This window comes from Haliaeetus leucocephalus, unplaced genomic scaffold (assembly GCF_000737465.1).
Source record: "Haliaeetus leucocephalus isolate CR32 unplaced genomic scaffold, Haliaeetus_leucocephalus-4.0 Scaffold450, whole genome shotgun sequence".
Taxonomy (NCBI): Eukaryota; Metazoa; Chordata; class Aves; order Accipitriformes; family Accipitridae; genus Haliaeetus; species Haliaeetus leucocephalus.
Window position 1 is genome coordinate 19,974,443 of NW_010972886.1, and position 5,123 is coordinate 19,979,565.

Here is a 5,123-nt window from a genome sequence, read left to right on the forward strand (position 1 = left end):
CTTCCATTTGTCCCAGTTTTCTACACATTGTTCTGTAGTGCTACAGAGGCGCCCACCTGACTCTGTAGTATTACAGGCCCGATTGCGGGTGGCCGATCTGGACCCATTGACTCCCTGGAGCACCATTGCACTGTTCTTTAACGGTACTCCTACCAAACATGTATGAAAAGGCTGTTCAGGTAGTGCCAATGACACACAAAAAGAGGTTTTGTTAATAGCTTTAGCCAGGGTCACCCAAACATTCTTACTGTCCCACGGCGTTAAACGATGTGGATCAATCACCAGTGTCACTGTCACGCTGCTTACTACAGTCAGCGCGTTCCATATCAATCTCAGCATAAGGTTTCGTCCATTTAGTTGGAATCCACTTTGGCCCGTTTTCTGAGAGTTCCATAGTAGAATGGTTTCTATTGTTGAGACATCCACTCCGGCACTTCCAGCTGTTCGGGCTGGCAATTCTGCCAGACATCCTTCCTGGTGCCATTCTGGGATCCTTTCGGAGCTGTTGGGGTCATCGCACCACTCCTTGCACTCTTCTTGTAGTTTCTTGGCAATGGGGTACCTCGAGGTCGCAGAGCTACACCTTTCTTTGTGAAACAAGATCTACATTGGTTAGCATAATGTCTCCCTTTATGACAACGAGGGCATATATTAAGCCCAACTTCCACTTTGTTTCGCCCCTCTTTACACTGAAATTGCAAATGTCTTGGTTGTCCACATTTATAGCATTTCTTAACATTTTTTGTATCCATTTGCATGGCTACAGCAAAAGCATTGGCCATTAATGTAGTTTTATGCTCCAAAGACCCAACTTTGTTACAGGCCTCTATCATATCTACTAGTGTCACTCTTCCTGGCATCGATTGTAGTATTTTTCTACAGTCTGCATTTGCATTTTCCACGGCCAGTTTTATTATCAATGCTTCTTTGGCATCAGCATTATCTATTTGCTTTTCAATAGCATCTCGCAGACGATCAATAAAGGACATATAAGGTTCCGTATTACCCTGCCTTATACTTGTAAATGATTGTTCTGGCTTTCCAGCTTCAGGCAAGGTTAACATTGCCTTCAGAGCTAAGGAAGCTGATTCTTGTAATGCTTCTACCGGTAGCCTTGCTTGCCTATTAACATCTGCAAAGTCACCAGTCCCCATCATTTGTGCAGTAGTGATCATATACTGCGGATCTCCTTCTGGGCGGTCCAAATTTCTTAGTGCCGCTAAATCACATAATTCTGCCCATTTCACCTTCCATAATAGACACTGAGTCGGGGTTAAAATCATTGTAGCCAACTGTGTACAGTCAAAGCCCGTTAAAATCTGACCAGAAAATATATTCTCCAATAATGCCTGACTAAATGGAGCAGACAGTCCATTAGCCATTACCGTTTTCCGTACTTCTTTTATTAAATCCCAATTGAAAGGTTGCCACACGTTTGGGGCATTCTGCCTGACTGTATCTGGAAAAGCCACAGGATTTAGACCTTCGATTAACATTTTATCATTTATGTTCTTCCATCGCTTTTTTATAGCTTCTCCTGGGGATGTATCTGCCTCATAGGGAGGTGCAGAGGGGATAGGTCCCTGCTTGAGAGGCAGGTTACTTAAAGGTTGATCATTGCCTCCATTAATGACATCTCCCTCGGTGTTTAATTCCTCATCACTGTCCGAATTATTTACCACCTCACCACACACACTTTTCTTTTTTTCCGGGGCTTCTTCAATTGAAATTTTTGCAGCAGCAGCCACCTCCTTTTCTGCCTTAAGGGCTTTCAACATTTCCAGCACCGATCTCCACGTAGCTGAGATCTTCTGAGCCTTTGCGTCCCCACGTGATACAAAGTCCCAAATCGCTTTTCCCATTTCTTCCCAATTTTTAACCTCAAAGACTTCTGCATTCGAAGTGGGGGCACCGTGGTCCTTAAGCCACTTCAGCATCATATGTAATCATGCTTAATCCCTCTCACGGAGAGGATATGCAAAAGCATTTGTACAATTGCTCCTTCTTCCGCAGACATCTGGGCACCCATTTTAATCCTTCTAGCCGCTCACCTTACTTCCAAACGAGCAGGGTGATTGATCTCCCGGGAGAAGGTTGTCCTCTCAGTCCGGCTGGCTAGATGATCATTCGGCTAGAGTCTCCTCCGGACGCGCTTCCAGCAATTCCAGCGTTTTCTTGGCCCGCAACCACGTCGGGGTCACCATTTGAGGAGACTGAAGTAGACGGATGGCTGTAAAGTTGAAAGCAGATGACCCTTTATTGCTAAAACACACACATATTTATAGTCACATATTCTGCAAAGTCACTGTTCACGCGCACAAGCATAAAATGTGATTGGTTATATCAACTCTGTACACGTGCATAAACATAAGACATAATTGGTTATACCAACTCTGTACATGCGCATAAGCATAAGATATAATTGGTTATATCAGCTTAAACATGAGAAGCTTGTCTCAGTCTAATTGGTCAAGATAAACTGCTGAATTGAGTTCTTTTGTGCCAAGTGCCCGTTATTGTGGAATGCACACCTGTGTTCTTCTAATTGGCTTTATTATCATCTTTCTTTTTTTGTCTTCTTGTTTATTCTGTTCAAGGTCTTCTAAAGGCGTCTGCAATGCTCTTGTGACCAACGTTAGCTAAATATGTGTCCACACCATGTCTTAGGTCTAAGATGTATGATCCTTCTTCTGTTGATTCAGCTTGACTGGGTTTCAAGCCAGCCATGGAAGGGGAGATGCATAGGATAAATGAGCAGCTTATGCATATTATTTTATAAGCACCTGCATTCTATTAATTATATCTAAAACAATTTCTAATTATTAGTTATATGTCTAATATGAATAGTCTTAGAAACAATAAAGCTTAAGGCCTAGTTCCTTTTACAGGACAGAGAAGAAAAAATTAAAAAACAAAGACAGTGAACTAGATAAAAGTAGACAGAATATTTTAAAAGCAACAGGGCAGAAGACAGGAAAACATTAAGAAATAGGGACAGCAACACAATAAAAGCTGATACAGAAAAAAAACTTTTAAGTGATGCCATTAAAGAAAGGCAAGAAAAAATTACAAACTAAGGATAGGGTGAAAAATAGAGACACATATAAAGTAAATTTTAAAAAGCAATGGGCTACATGACAGAGACAAAAGATAAAAAAATAGGGACAGCGAACTAAAACAGAGACATAGAAAGGAAATTTTAAAAGCAATGGAGTGTAAGACAAAGGAAAAAATTAAAAAATATTGATAGGCTGAAAAAGAGAGAGATACATAGAAAGTAAATTTTAAAAGTGATGTGGTATAGGACAGACAGGAAAGAATTAAAAACCAGTAATATGCAGCTTCATAAATGTAGACATAGAAGGAAAATTTAAAAAGTGGTGCGGTACAGGACAGGAAAGAATTAAAAAATAGGGACAGAGAACTGGTTAACAGAGATAGATAGAAAGAAAATTTTTAAAAGTGATGGGAATAAGGAAAAATAGGGACGGCAAACTAAAGAAATGAAGATGTAGAAACAAAATCTAAAAAGCAACAGGCTACGGGACAGACAAAGTATTAAAAAATAGTGACAGCAAACTAAATAAATAGAGAAATAGAAAGGAAATTTAAAAGTGATGAAGTGCAAGACAGGAAAAAAATTAAAAACCAATGTGAACTGGATAAAAGGTGACATAGAAAGATAATTTTTAACAGTGACAGCATTAAAGAAAGGCTAGGGAAAAAAAAAGGATAAGGTGAATAATAGAGAGACACATAGAAAGACAATGTAAGAAGTGGCAGGGTACATGACAGCCAGGAAAGAATCAAAAAGCTGTGACACACTGCTTGATAAAAGTAGACATAGAAGGAAAATATAAAAAATGGTGGCATACAGGACAGGAAAAAATTAAAGAAATGGGGAGAGAAAAACTAGATAAACAGAGATATGGAAAGAAAATTTAAAAAACGATGGGGTGCAAGACAGAGATGAAAAAACCTAAAAATATATAGACAGTGAACTGGATAAAAGTAGCCATAGAAAGAAAATTTTAAAAAGCAACAGGGTACACAACAGACAGGAAATAATTAAAAACAGCAATAGGCAGCTCCATAAAAGTAGCTGTAGCATTGTGGTTTAACCCTGGCTGGCAACTAAGTACCATACAGCTGCTCACTTACTCCCCCACAGTGGGATTTGGAGAGAATTGGGAGTGTAAATGTGAGAAACTCATGGGTTGATACAAAAACTGTTTGATAATTAAAAGGATATTTTTAAAAAGTTGTAAGACAAAAAAAACCAAAACAAAAAAAACAGAGAGAGAGGAAAAGAAAACCCAAGAAAAACAAGCAATGCAAACAAAAACAGTTGCTCACCACCAACTGACTGATGCCCAGCCAGTCCCAAGCAACTGGGTACAGGACAGAGAGGGAGGAATTAACGTATAGGGTCAGGGAGACAGATAGGGGAAGACACAGAAATTAAATTTAAAAAGTAGCAGGGTATAAGGTGGTGCGGAAAAAAATGAAAAACAGGGAGAAGCTGGTTAGAGAGAGACATATTAAAAATTTAAAAGGCAACAGGGTACTGGGCAGAGTTGGCAGAAGAATAACAAGTTTTGAGGAGCCGTACACGTAGGTGGGCAGGCAGAGAGGGAGACAGAGGCAGGGAGGCAGGCAGACATCTGAAGAAGGGTGGCAGAGATGGGCCGGGACACAGAGGAGAGGACGTGCACCTCGCCACAGCTCCCGGTGCTGGCAGGAGACCTTCACCACCCCAACACTCCTCTCTCTGCCTCTTCCTCCTCCGTAGTGCCAGCTGCCCAACCCTCACCCACTCGGCAGCACACGGTGGACGCCTCTGTGGGCTGCAGGGGGACAGCCTGTGTCACCATGGCCTTCCCCACGGGCTGCAGGGGAATCTCTGCTTTGGCTCCTGGGCCACCTCCTCCCTCTCCTTCTTCACTGACCTTGGGGTCTGCAGGGCTGTTTCACACTCCCATTTTCTCTATCCCAGCTTCTGCACAGCATTTTTTTAGCCATTCTTAAATATCACAGAGGGGCTCCCAGCGCTGCTGGTTGTCTCAGCTTTGACCAGTATCAGATCCATCCTGGAGCTGGAACCGGCTGTGCCCAACACGGGG

The 5,123-nt window shown here is 41.7% G+C and overlaps 1 long non-coding RNA gene across 2 annotated transcripts in view; it reads right to left on the reverse strand.

Moving 5' to 3' along the window:
- Nucleotides 1–1,957: 1,957 nt before the first annotated feature.
- Nucleotides 1,958–5,123, reverse strand: part of LOC104836361 — a 9,343-nt gene continuing 6,177 nt past the window's right edge. For both annotated transcript variants that reach the window (XR_774838.1, XR_774837.1), the window contains 2 exons: nucleotides 2,532–2,707; nucleotides 1,958–2,230 (listed from right to left, as the gene is read on the reverse strand). This is a non-coding gene — a long non-coding RNA (uncharacterized LOC104836361). The remainder of the gene's footprint in view (nucleotides 2,231–2,531; nucleotides 2,708–5,123) is intronic.